The 13,915-nt window shown below is 41.4% G+C and overlaps 2 protein-coding genes across 5 annotated transcripts in view; one reads left to right on the top strand and one right to left on the bottom strand.

Moving 5' to 3' along the window:
* Positions 1-13,915, bottom strand: part of LOC107401192 (disks large homolog 5-like) — a 241,980-nt gene that overhangs the window by 38,234 nt on the left and 189,831 nt on the right. The window lies entirely within an intron of this gene.
* LOC143267249 (disks large homolog 5-like) overlaps positions 1-13,915 on the top strand; it is a 58,319-nt gene that overhangs the window by 2,317 nt on the left and 42,087 nt on the right. Inside the window, exon 2 of one of the 4 annotated variants that reach the window (XM_076544338.1) lies at positions 12,085-12,265. The exons of 1 other annotated variant lie outside the window; for it this stretch is intronic. The gene's annotated coding sequence lies outside the window, so the exon portion shown is untranslated. Of the gene's footprint in view, positions 1-12,084; positions 12,266-12,334; positions 13,329-13,915 lie in introns of those variants that run through there. 2 more of the 4 variants (XM_076544340.1, XM_076544337.1) reach the window with 2 other exon arrangements.

The following is a 13,915-nucleotide window of genomic DNA, read 5'->3' as shown; positions in this document are numbered from 1 at the left end:
CAATCACAAACATACTGACAAAGAAATCAGGGAAACAGTTCCACTCACAAAAGGCTTAAAAATATATGACAATACATTTTATATAAGCACGCTTTTTTTTTGTTTTTCCATATATTATTCAAATGAACTATTAAAGTGTTAGCATATATCCAAATAAGCATATTCTTTTTTAATTCTGATCTTAAGTGAAGGAGGGGCTGTTCATCAGAAATCTTGACAAACTCCAAACCCTATGAAGTTTCTCAATTTGGATATAATCTCACTTTCATTTCTAGGATGTAGGACGAGCAGATAATATGAAAGAAGCCTGGTCAGTGCTCATTGTGAATCTAGAATGCAGAGTCACATCTTGAAAGAAAAAAGTATTCCCTGTGTGTTCTCATAAAAGGACAAAACAAGTCCTTCACATTCTTTAACCCAACACTAGGAATAAGGTAAAGAATTCAATAGTGCGTCCTCATTCCCAAATACTCTTCCATGAAACTGTTATACAAACAATATGCCTACACAGTAAGAAATCACTCTCAGAAATTAACAAAAGAAAAGCTCTGTACAAAAAACCAAAACCATGAGGCTAACTCTGGCTAATACTCAAAGAAGAGCTGGCCTCCAGTTGAGGATGTCCTAGCTCGTATACACACCTTAGGCTTATTCTTTCCACAAATGTTGTCTGTCATCCTTAAATATCCCAGGTTCTGGCTCAGCTTATATTTTGAACAATTTAAGCTGACATAGGAGACTGCCAGTCTGGACACTTGGGCAGATGGCAGATTTACATACAAAGATATTATACAATACACCGTGTTGTTCTTTTCGCATAGTTTCTACCCAGGTTTATCTTGCCAAAGCATAATGATTGTTGTCACCCTGCTCTGCCCCCTTGAGCAGTTCTTTGTTATGGGGATGAGGCCTAACTGGAGGTCAGTCTTGGTGAATCAACATTTAGCAGAAACTTTCTCAGCAACCCTAAACTTCAATTATGGCCCACAATTTTCTCTCTTGGGTTTCTAAGGAGCCTAGTTAGTACACTACTTCTCTTCCAGTCAGCTTGGAGGTAACACCCATTGATTAAATACTACTTCATGTAACTTAATATTTCCTGAGCAAGTTATTAGTAAATCCTTTATAGCTTCAATTTTGCTACTTCTAGTTTCTTGTCCATCAAAACTACTCTCTCCAACTCTTTTTTTTCCACATACATCCAACATATAATGTCATAGGATATACATTACCATTCAAAACGTAGGGAAGGGAGCATAGTGAGGAAATATTGCACCAAAGCAAGACCAAAACCATCTGGGCAAACTCCAAACTCTGCATCTCTTTGTCTGATGTCAGAATGCTCTTTAGGTCTCCAATGCTGTTCAGCTTTGTTGACTGCAACTCACTTCTTTCTCTTGGGCTGGTGCCACTCATGGTTAGCAGCTCTCCTCGACAGGTATCCCAGAACTCTGGCATCTCTAACATCTTGGGTAATTACAAAATTCGAACTGCCCTACATCTAGGATGCACTCCCGATCTTCTAGAGTCCTCCAAAGGGATTGGTTCACTTCTCTGACTTTGCCCTCTGCAGTACACATAGCTCATCTTCTAGGCCCAGCTGGCTCCACTCCACTGCTGCCGCTGTTCTTAGTAGTCACCCAAGGTACTGACATCTCCAAAACACTGGGATCTTCTGCTGCAACTGGGCTGCACTTTAAAAAGAGCAGTGAAGCCAGAACTACAGGAGTATTTGGCTGGCCTTGCATAATAGTTGATATTTATTCAGTGGCCTCTTCTTCATTACCCTTCACAATTTCATTACCGTTGGAAGTTATACCAACTCAAATTCGCAGAATGGCTGGAAGAAAGATGCAGCTGTTTGCCAGAACTCAGCACTCCACTCTAGATCAGCCATGTGGCCATGATGGCTTTCTCACAAGTGATATTCTCTAATTTAAAGAATAATTATGTTGGGCTACAGATTTGCTATTTCCAAGGATGACATGGAGTTCATCACTCATCACTTGATTTGAGTAACCATCCCAACATCAACCATCTATTGAAAAAAGAAACTCTTCAAAGAATGACTTCTCACTCTGTAAGAAATAAGCTAGAAACACCAAAGTAAAAAAAAACTCTAATGGCTGATACTGAGATTAAATTGTGTTCAATATGGGATCTAGTGGCTTACTGCAAAAACCAGACCCAGAGAGCTGTAGAATTACACACATGCTCACCATCAAAATAACTTACATGAAACTGCTTCTGGCATAGATCAAGAGGTTAAGATTAAAAAATAAAAACAATGGATTGAACCTGCACATTGCATAGCTCATAAACTTGCACACACTATTGTTCTGCAAAAAAGACAACTGCAGCAAAGAAAAATGGCCCTTTTGCAAACAAGCCTAAAAGTAACCCCCAAAAAGAAAAAAAATAACATGCATATATGTATAAAGTGTTATTATTAAACACAATGCTGTCTCTAGGGGGAATTAACTGCATAGGTTAAAAAAGAAAAACAAAAAACCATGTGCAACATCTTAAGCCAGTAAAGCACCAAAATAAAAAAAAAATTAAAAACCCACCAAAAATCACTTTTCATAATGATTAACATAGAAGCACAAAATATGGACCATAAGTCAGGAAGCAATTACCTGGACAGATACAATGTCCACTGTTGAAAGAATTTTTCTTCAATTTAAATGTCTTTTCTCATCTCTAAAGAAACCTTAAAGTGCTAACTTTACTTATATAAAGCAGGCAAATTCTTCAAGTAATTTGCTACGCCAATTTTTATCAGCCTAAACAAGGAACTAAAAATAGCAAGTGAAGTGAAAAGGGCAGAACACCTGACTTGTTCCACACAGGTAGACACCCCGGAGAACGTCACCTACCATCCTGCCTTTCTTCACTGCACTGCACAAGCTAACAGATTAAGTATATGTTTTCTTACATTAACTCCCTAGGATTTGCTAAGGTTTTTGCAAGTCACTAGGTATCACATACAGTCCTAAGGAAATAATGTCACTTAAAAATCAGCAATGGACACTAATTAAAGCGAGCTTGTGTGTGTCTACTGCCTTAAACTAAAAGTGAGGCATTGCTTACAAACTGTGACTAGCCGCCCTCCACCGGCCGGTTCACTACTCCTGCCCCTCGGCTGCTTTTTCAAGGAAGTATACATTAACCAGATGGCGATTGAGGTGCTTGCTGTAATCCTTTTCCTTTCTGAAAGACCAATCACAGAAAATACAAACAAACTCTCCCTTGGTTATTTTAACTGCCAACCTCTCCTTCCCACTTTTTGAACTTGCTTCTTGTGGCACTGGCCGAGCCCCATGCAGTCCAGAATCATCACTTCCCTGGGACATATTATCACTCAGGTCACTTCCATCATGGCTGTGGATGCCTTCGTCTTCATCAATGTCCGGTGACTCGTTTTCAGCCAAAGTGATAGGAGGCGAGGCCGTTATGGTTGGTGATGTTACAGGAGGCACTGGTGACGCCAGTTCGGGTGCTGAGGCTTTCACAGGAACACTGTCTGGGTTCTGCTCAGTATCCACTTCCATTTCACAAAGCCCAGCTGAACCAGTCTGACACTTAGCATGTAACGTTTCACCACCTGACCCATTTGAGTTTTGTTCCGAGGATAAGACACTGGTAGATTCCTTGGGAGCAGCAAGCGTAGCTAGACTCTTGCCAGCTTCCTCTGTTCCCACTTTCTTGAGAGGGTCCATTTTATTTCCTTCCCCATCACAGCCAATTTCTTGGTCCTTTGGGTGTCTCATCTCTTCTTGAGTTTCCCTTTGGAAGATCCTGTGCGTGCCTGCTTCCCTTCAGAAGCTGGCTATCTCTAACAGGCACTAAGCCAACTTCAATAAGGACTTGCTCCTGCCGCACCACCTCATTCTGCATGCCCGACTTCTCCTTGGTACTCTCTTTTCGGGGAGAAGACCTTTTGGTGACTGGTTTCACTTGAAGAGGTGGCTCCATGACAGCAGGAGGCTCCTTCTGAACAGATCCCATGTGAGGAGGCCCTGTCTGAGCAACTTCTACCTGAGCATGGTCCAAAAGACAAAGCAGCTTCTTCTGACAATGTCCCAGCTGAGACTCCATGGGAGGAGGTGGCTCCATCTGATCAGGCTCCATGGGAGGAGGCGGCTCCCTCTGAGCAGGCTCCATGGGAGGAGGCCGCTCCATCTGAGTAAGCTCCATGGGAAGAGGCTGCTCCATCTTTGGAGGCTTTGTGGGAGGAGGTGGCTCCCTCTGAGGAAGCTCCAGGGGAGAAGGCAGCTCCCTCTGAGCAGGCTCCAGGGGAGGAGGCGGCTCCCTCTGAGGAGGCTCCAGGGGAGAAGGCAGCTCCATCTGAGCAGGCCCAGTCTGAGCAATAGCCATGGGAGAAGGAAGCCCGGGCTGAGTAGAGCCTGTAGGGGTGACCACCACCTGAGTGAGCGCAGGACCAGAAAAGACCTCCTCCTGAGCCAGCTCCATGGAAGGAGGCTCTGCTGGAGCCGTCTCCTTCTGAGTCTCCTGAGCAGGTCTGCTGCCTTTCTTACATGTTTTACCTTTTTGAGGTTTCTTCTTTGCACCTTTTTTAATGGATGTATTTTGCTTTTTATTGTCCCCCTTAGTCTCCTCTGTCTTGCTGTCATCCTTTGGCACCTCAGTACTATTTTTGGATTTGCTTTCCATCTTTTTTTTTTCCATCACAGGCAATTTATTTTGTTCTATTCATTCACAGTTAATACAGAAAATACTTGGAAACATTTCCATATAATGTTTGACACAGAAATCATCAAATAGAAGTATACAATGTTGACAGGAGGCAGTACATTTATAATTTATAACCCCAAATGTATTTATAAATTAGAAATGGAAAGATCTACAAATGAAATTATGAAGGTTCACCAAAGTCATTTAATCTGTCAGTTTCTCATTCATTTATATGTCTTAATAATATTCTATTGTATGAATAAGCCACATTTTATTTCTCTCCAGTATTTGATAGCTATTTGAGTTGTTTTAACTTTTTTACTATTAGCAACACACTGCTGTAAACCTTCATGTACATGTTTCATAGGTGCACATTTTCAGTAGTTTGAGGATATATTCCTAAGGGTAGAATTGTTGAATAACAGAGTAACAATGTTTTGCATTTTGACCAACCACCAAACTGTTTTGCCAAAGTGGCACACCATTTTACATTCTCACCAAATCCTTGTTTTTAAGGCTCTGATTTTTGTACAAAAGCATTCAATCATTCTGTCAGACCAAACCAGTAAAAGTAATCTATAGTTCAGAGCTGTTCTATTCCATTTACTATGCAAAGCCAATCTTGGCATTTGCAACTCTCAGCCCTTTTGAGTATTCTTGCAGTGTTCACCTTTTCCTCCACCACTTCTTTTTCTTCGTTTTTTCTGGTTTATTTCTATCTATTACAAATGTATAAAAAATCCTCCATCAACGTTGCTGATAGCAGCAGAACCTTGAGAAATATACCTTTGGTTTGCCTCGGAAAAGGAACACATATTGCACTGTAAAGTTTATAAAATTGGCGCAAAACATTGGGATAATGTTACAATACCAGTTTTAAGAGTTCAGTGACTAATGGGGAGCCGATGGGATACATGCAGAACTGTGAAAGCGATCTCACTTAGCCAGCTGTACACGTAGACTGTAAATCTACATTCAGATCATTTCTGAACTAAGACTATCATCTCAGTTTATCTGTTGAGGTCAACCAGGAAACTCTAGAATATACCTTGATTTTTGCAAAAAAATAAAATAGGGGGAAGGGTTTCTTCAGCATTTCAGTCCACGAGTAATAGTATCCTAACAGGCAAAGTGTTCTCTCACTGTCAACATAGAATGAACTGCTGCTGGAGGTCAACTTGGGCTTTAATTTGCATTAGCACTTACATGCATAGTAGTCCAAGTTGTTGACCTCATGACTTTTAAAAGTAACTCTAAAAAAGTAAAATGGCCCTTCTTGGAAGACTAAAGAAAGACATCCAGCCACAGTTGTAAAAAGTCTCATCAAAACAATATACCCTTTTATGAATTACGCCTCAATTAAAAAAAAAGTAGCCCCAAATAAGAAGCAGCTCTGAAAAAGAAAATATAACTTAAGATATTTGAATAAAACAAGGTGAATACAGGTTCAAAAGTAACTAAGATACATTTTCTTGAGGCTATCTAGAATTAGGCTTTAAAGAATTCTACCATTTCAAGTTTACCAGTAGTTACTAGATACCTATTTACAAACAAGATGTTCACCTTTTTTGTTCCTTTATCAAGAGAAAAATCTACCTTCAGACTCTGAGGGTGGTGATGGGGAGGGACTAGAAAACAAGATTCAAACAATCCCATGCAAATATCACATTTTTCAAATGGAAGAACTCCAAACTCACTAGACGTTCCAATCACTAAGACACTTTCCATTGAAATGATTTAAGTACAACTACATGGCACCAAGGTTTAGGCCTAATATAGGCCTGACAACCAAGTCCTTGTTTTCTGGAAGAAAGGCCTCAAAAGTCCCACTCAATTCCACATAACAACTTCAAAGATCAATTAGATTTTCCTTTCCTTAATATTTTTGTTTTTGACTTCTAATCTTAAAGACTAGATTAAAACTTAGCTCATTTCCCAGAAGGCATTGCTTCCCTTTGCTCTATGAAAGAGTCCAACAAGACCTCTTCCTCAAAACCATCTAGCCCCCAGCCTCCAGCCTGTGCTTATGATGCATCTTTCTCAACATCCTGAAAAGGTAATGTAGGTAAAATATGCTCATAAACATTAAAACTAGTTGTTAGAAAGACGTAACTAGCTTTATAATTTAAGTTTTAAAGCATAAATACTTGCAGCTTAATCTGCACTGACAATGATTGTCGAAGCCTAGAATTCAACATTTACAAATTCTCATTCACACACACAAAACACACTATTATCACACAACTTGTGTCTTGAGAGAATCTTCTGCTTTTTAAATCTTTGGCCTCCCAGTCAATCCCAAGTTCTACCAACTTTTCTGAGTTCTGGTAGTTACCTGGACCACTGAGACATTGCCACAAGACTTCTTCTTTTGAAATATCCCTTTTCTCTAGATATTAGGATAGCTACACCAGCTTGTTTCTTCTGTAGTGTATGTTGGTGTGGGATTATCTATTGCTTGATTTTTCATGGATGTGTTTAGCTTCTTTGGGTTGAATTTTCCCTTCTAGTGCTTTCTGTAGGGCTGGGTTTGTGGACAGGTATTGATTAAATCTGGTTTTATCCTGGAATATTTTGTTTACTCCGCCTATGGTGATTGAGAGTTTTGCTGGGTATAATAGTCTGGGTTGGCATCCGTGGTCTCTTAGTGTCTGCATGAGATTTGTCCATGATCTTCTAGCTTTCATAGTCTCTATTGAGTAGTCTGGTGTTATTCTGATGGGTTTGCCTTTATATGTTACTTGGTCTTTTTCCTTTGTGGCTCTTAACATTTTTTCTTTGTTCCGTGTGTTTAGTGTTTTGATTATTATGTGGCGAGGGGACTTTTTTTTGGATCCAGCCTATTCGGTGTTCTGTAAACTTCTTGTATCTATATAGGTATTTCTTTCTTTAGGTTAGGAAAGTTTTCTTCTATGATTTTGTTGAATATATTTTCTGTGCCTTTGAGTTGGTATTCTTCTCCTTCTTCTATCCCTATTATTCTTAGGTTTGGTCTTTTCATGGTGTCCCAAATTTCCTGGACGTTTTGTGTTATGCCTTTTTTGTCTTTAGTGTTTTCTTTGACTGATGAATCTATTTTCTCTATCGTGTCTTCAGTGTCAGAGATTCTCTGTTCCATATCTTGCAATCGGTTGGTTATGCTTGTTTCTGTAGTTCCTGTTCGTTTAGTCAGGATTTCTATTTCCAGTATTCCCTCAGCATGTGTTTTCTTTATTGTCTCAAATTCATTTTTCAGATCTTGGAATGTTTCCTTCATCTGTTTAATTGCTTTTTCTTGGCTTTCTTTGATTTCTTCCCATTTTTTGTTTGTTTTTTCTTCCATTTCTTTAAGGGAGTTTTTTATTTCCTCTTTAATGGAGTTTTTCATTTCCTCTTTAAGGGAAGTTTTTATTTCCTCTTTAAGGTAGTTTTCCATTTCCTCTTTAAGGAAAGTTTTTATTTTCTCTTTGAGGGAATGTTTTATTTCTTCTTTAAAAGCCTCTATCATCTTCTTAAAGTCATTTTTAGGGTTGATTTTTATGTTACTTCTGTCATGGTATGTTTAGGTCTTGCAGGTGTAGAATCACTAGGTTCTGATGTTGCCATATAGGTCTTTATGTTGTTGCCTGTATTTTTGCACTGGTGTCTACTCATCTCTTCCTCTGTGCGGTGCAGGTGGTGTCTGTGTCTGAGAGTGCCTCTCTTGTTCTATTTTTTAGTCTTGGTTTAGTAGGGGTTCTTGGTTAAATTGGTGCTATTGGGCTATTTCTTCAGGGGCAGCTGATCTCAGTCGGTGAATTATATACTTATGATTCTGGTGATCTGGTTTGGTGGCTGGGTAGTGCCTTCTTCTGTGTTCCCAGGTCACATTTTTTTCATTTGTCAACTCCTCAGCTGATCTTGTTTCTTCAGACTTCAAACTGTAGGCATCTGAATCCTCTCCCAGATGTGTTTCAGCTGAGCAGGGTTGTCTCACCAACACCTCCAAGTTGTTGGGTTTCACAAGATCAGCAGTTGGGCCCTGGGTTTTCCTCAGACAGTGTGTTCAGACTCACTCCGGCTCCGTCCCATAGAGACAGCCTCCTCCCCAGGCGCTGGGGCTAGGAGCTTCCCTGCTCCAAGCCGTGTCTGCCTGTCTCTGTTCCCGGGCCTGTCCACCTCTGCGGTCTGCTGCCACAGGCCTACCTGCGTCTGCCTGTCTCCGCCGCTGGACCTATGAATATAAGCACACTTTAAAGCATGCTAATAAATATAATATATCACCCCTTTCTATGAAACTTAATAATGTGTCCATAAATGTTCTATTATTGGGCAAAGGATAATTTTTAAAGTGGAACAGACAGGAACATCCACAGATAATTTTAAAAGGGTAAAGTAGGGAAGCATGATATATTGGAGAGAAACATGATATGTGAGATAGAAAAAATTAAAAAAAAATACTTTAACAGAGAAATGTAAGCAGTGGGTGTGATTGGTAGAGTTGATATTGCAACAGTGTCCAGAAACTTTGTAATTGGTCAAAAAAGAGGCTACAGGCTGGAAGGAGGATGGGCTATGAGAGCATGCCCTGAGAATATATCAAGAGTTCTAATTAACTTTTTATTGTGATAAAAGCCCAAAAAGCCAATCTGGGAAAGGGAATGATTTATTGACATCACAGGTTGCAGTCCATCATCAAATGAAGCCAAGGCAAGATCCCAAAGTAGGTGCTAGAAACCACACAAAATACTGTTTACTGCTCTGCTCAGCTAGCTTTCCTCTGAGGCCCAGGATCACCTGCCTAGGGATGGCACTGCCCACAGAGGGCTAAGCCATCCTCCATCAGTTAGGAACAAGAAAATGCCAAGGAACCATGCCTGCAAGCCAGTTTGATGCAGTCAAGACTTCAACTGTGTGTCAAGTAGACAGCCAAGATTAGCTAGCCACCAGAGCAAGCCAGAAGGGGAAATCATAAACTTCAGCTTACTGCAAAGAAAATTGACCCTGCATGAATAGGATTCTATGTCCAAAGTGAAATTTCCATTGTAGGAAGAATGATTCAATATGGTTTATGTCAGAAGTGAAATAATCATTAAAATGATGAGTGATTATAAACCCAAGCTGTAGGGCAGAGGGGCTGGCTAGAGAAACCCATCCTGACCCTGGAGCCCAAAATTAGGGAAGGATGGCTCAGATAAGGCCAGTGAGAGAAACACAGTTTAGCTCAAATCAGAGACATCTCTGCCCTTGTCCAACTGACTTGTGAAATCAACCAATCACAGAACAGGACAGCAGAATCCTGGCCCTAGGGCCCAGGATCAGGAAAAGAAACACAGCCTGTGTTTGGGACCTGGGCCAGAGAAATGAACACTTTATCCCCAAACCTAGAACCCAGGAAACATGCTTTGACTCTGAAACTAGTAGCAAAATAACACTCTTGGGCCCTAGAATGAGTGAGTGAAAGAAATGTACCCTGCCTGGCCTTAGAGGTAGTATCAAAAAGCCAAGAAAGGCCAGTGAAAGAAATACAATTTGACCCTGAAATCAGGACCATCTCTGCCCCTTGCTCACAAAACTGACCAATCCCTGGGCAGAAGATATACTAACCAATCACAGTTGACTCTACCCCCTAGACATCCTATATAAACCACCCTGCCAGGTCAGTTGTGAGCTGTTCTCTCCACCATGGTAGAGGCAGCTACTCTCCTGGACTCCTCCTTCCCAAATAAACCTCTTTCTCAAAAGAGTGTTGGGTAAAGTCCTTCATTGACTGCTGAACAGAAGAACCTTGCTGTGACATCCCATAGTGGACTCAGCAAGGGGGGGCTGAACAGAAGAACTTTGCTGGGACCTCCCATAGTGGACTGAGCAAGGGGGCAGCTGAACAGAAGAACCTTGCTAAGATGTCCCATAGTGGACTGAGAGAGAGAGAGCTGGTAACACTGTGCCAAAGAATTTGGCTCTCCAGGAGAGGAGCAGGATTGCTGTGTCCTGTGGAGAGGCCATCCCCAAACACAACAGGTATATCCGGAATAGTCATTCCGGAAGAGTCAGAATACCCTTCCTTGCTGAAGCAGTTCCAGGCCTGACTATCCTGAGAAGTCAGAAAACCTTCCTTTCCAAGGTTGGGCTGTTTCTTTGCAGTCCCAGCCCTCAGAACTGTGCTAAACAGCTCCAGGTGTCCGGGACACCTTCAGGGCAGAGCTGTTGTTCTAAGTAGCTTGAGGTGTCCAGGATACCTCACCCTCTAGGGCTGAAATGTCTCCAGTTCAGCCAACACAGCTGGGCTAAACACCTTCAGGGCAGAGCTCTTGTTCTGAGTAGCTTGAAGTGTCAGGGATACCTCGCCCTCAATGGCTGAACTGTCTCCTTGCAGTTTCAGCCTTCAATTTACTAACATTTTGGTTCTGAAACTCAGGACACCAAACCTAGTGTTTTTTGCAGTTAGCTTAAACAAGCCACAAAGGAAAAATTGGTAAATTAGACTATTGAAGCCCCTTCCAAAGGCTGCAGTGTAACATGGGAAGGAGCTGTTGGCTGACAGCAACTTTGACCATCCTTCCAGTGTTTTGATGGAGAGGTTCCTATCAGAAGACCTACCCCTTACTACAGAGACCCAAATACAACCCTGAGTCATCAACTGCATGCCAGAGCTCATGTTCTAGAGAAATGGAGTAGTCCATTCTGCTTGATGATTTGCGGAAGGCTAGATCCCATTTTGAGAGCCATGGATGTTGAAAGCTTCTAAAGCAGCACCAGGTACATTGTCTATTATCATTATTCTTGGTGACACACACTGCAGTTCCCACACCTATCATGCTAGTGTCAGTGGTGAGCTCTGTAACATGATTTCACTCTGGAGTATGATTTGTTTCCTATTGCTGCATTGTCCAATCCTGCCATTTGACCATCAGAGAAACTTCAAATCTTAATAAACCATTTTGCTCTTAAAGCAAATCTTAAAGATTTATGACTCTTGTTTGCAAGGAAGACCCCACATAAATTTTTCCTGGGTCTTCCAATTTAAATAAATTATTCTTTCTCAGAATGCATGAAGTGAGCAAGATCTGGTCTGGAGGAGTTCAAGTCCAAATTCATGTGGCTCTTTCTGACAAGTACAGTGTGTTTGCTTTCTTCTCTTTTCTTTGAAGAGAACCCATTTTCTATCTCTTGGACCCTTTCCACCCCTGTTATTACCAGACATAGCCTAATTATTTGAATTTCAAATGTACAATTATAGAGAGATACCCCATTGTTTTGTGTCTGGGTATCTAGCTGATCCCCTCCTACCCAAGAACACAAAGACTGGTATTTCATCCTATTTTAGCCACCCATGACCAAAAAGAGGCCAGTAAAAATCATCATGACCATGAGATCTACAGGTGATTTAGATATGATTTTTAATTATCTTCACTTCTTCTTATCAAGAACAAGGGAGCCATTTCTCATGAATATTACTGAAGAGGGGAATAAGACTATGATGACTATTCATGGATGTCAACTTGACTATATCTGGGATTAACTAACAACCAAAACTAGAGGGCACACCTGTGGGAGATTTCTGCTTATTGTGAAGTAGGAAGATCTACTTCTAGTCTGGACCTTTGAGGTAAGAAGTCACGCCTTTAATTCAGATTTTTAATCCAGATGTAATATGGACCACTCCTTCTCTTGGAAGCCTACAGGGCATGGAAGAAGGAAGCTTTTACCCTTTCTCTGCTTGCTCTGTCCTTGTTATCACATCCATTCCTTCACTGGCATTAGGACCTATTTCTTTAAGATTCTAGCATATGCTGGACAAGTTGAGACATCCAGTCAAGTGGAATGAGCATCGACTGGATTCTTGGACTTTCCATTCATAGCCAGATATTGTTGGATTAGCTAGAGCACAGCTTAAAAACCATTCTAACAAATACCCTTTCCATACAGAGATTCATTTTATAACTTATGTTCTCTAGAGAACCCTGGCTAATACACAGGACACATAGAGAGGATATTCTAGATCAGTTAGGGCCTCATAACTGTCTCAGCTCCCTTACAAATTCCCAATACCTTCCCTTATCCTAGGCCTTTCAAGGTGCTTGCTCACATCAGAGAACTCAACCCTCCTTCTCCATATCATCCTGATCTAATTCCTTGACATGCTTTATTTCTCATTGATTATGGATGTTAAGGAGGGGAAGAGCCATTTTTAGGTCGTGTTTATAAAGTGAGTGTTCAACTAACTCCCCATGGGTAAAGTAGTGAAAAGATTCTAATGAGGCCGACAGAAATCTCTAGCTTTGGAAGGAGGACGTACTGAATGGCTTCCCCTGTGTCACAGGAGAGACTCCTGGATAGGAAACCTCAGCTTCTGGTCAGTTCACGGAGAACTATTTAGCAAGGAGGCAAAGGCTGTGCCCCATGACATCAGGAGACCCTTTGCTGGACATTCTATTGTATCCTGGACAGCTCTTGGAATCCCCAGTGATGTCACTAGTGTTGTAACAATGACAACATTCTTTAGGAAATTTGTTCTGTGACCACATGCTTTGCCTGTAGTATGTCAAGATATAGAGGTCTATTTGAGAGAGGGAATGGACAACATGGAGACACCAGAGTGAGGCAGAAGGAAGCTACTCCTAGGTCTCTCTGAAAAACATGGACAAATAAGTGGTCCTGGAGAAGAGGCAGTGAGTTCTGGGAAGGGGCTTGGGAGTTTTCTGGATGTTTTTGGGCTTGAGCTTTCCAGGGCTAGGACTCAGGAACTGGGAGCTTCTGGGAAGCAATAGTCCTATCCTGCTTCTCTGGGTTCCTAAAGAGCAGACCCAGATCAAGCATCCATGATGATTAGTTTGGCAGATTCAGGAATTGACAAGGCTGAAGCTGCTTTGTTGGGTACCCTCTTCTTTCACTCTGAGAGGGAAAGGAGGCACAGAGGAACTAATGAGATTTCTGTACCATAACTGTGTTTCACATTCATTGGAGTCCTTTAGTTGTGTGCCAGTAATAATAGGGAAAGGAGAGTACCCTGGCAAAGCCATAGGTTCTGATATTTTACATCATATCCACTAACAGGGTAGGATCCACCAAATGCTACTGTCTTCCAAGGATCCCTAAACTTTTGAGTTCCCTGCTGTGTGTGGTACATAGATCAGTTCAACTGTTAGATTCAGTGGACCTGGAATGAGACTGTCCTCTTCCAGGTAGCTCTGAATGTCCTGGAATGTCAGTGAGGATGGCTTTGTGAATCTGGTGACTATGTTCTGCCCCTGCCTGG

Source organism: Peromyscus maniculatus, chromosome 9 (assembly GCF_049852395.1).
Source record: "Peromyscus maniculatus bairdii isolate BWxNUB_F1_BW_parent chromosome 9, HU_Pman_BW_mat_3.1, whole genome shotgun sequence".
NCBI lineage: Eukaryota > Metazoa > Chordata > Mammalia > Rodentia > Cricetidae > Peromyscus > Peromyscus maniculatus.
Note: the sequence above shows the minus strand (reverse complement) of the source record. Positions and strands in the feature narration are given on the sequence as shown.